Consider the following 267-nt stretch of genomic DNA (forward strand, 5'->3'; position numbering starts at 1 on the left):
TCTTTGTCAACGGAAGAGAGTATCATTTGGCTTACTATCTCACCAATAGTATTTATCCGAGATGGGCAACTTTTATCCAATCTATTCCAGTTCCACAAGGACCGAAAACTGTTTTATTTGCTCAACGACAAGAAGCTGCCCGAAAAGATGTCGAACGTGCTTTCAGCATCTTGCAAGCTCGATTTGCCATTGTTAAAAATCCGGCACTTTCTTGGGATAAAGTCAAGATTGGGAAGATTATGAGAGCATGTATCATACTCCATAATA

This window comes from Brassica oleracea, chromosome C4, assembly GCF_000695525.1.
Source record: "Brassica oleracea var. oleracea cultivar TO1000 chromosome C4, BOL, whole genome shotgun sequence".
Classification (NCBI taxonomy): domain Eukaryota; kingdom Viridiplantae; phylum Streptophyta; class Magnoliopsida; order Brassicales; family Brassicaceae; genus Brassica; species Brassica oleracea.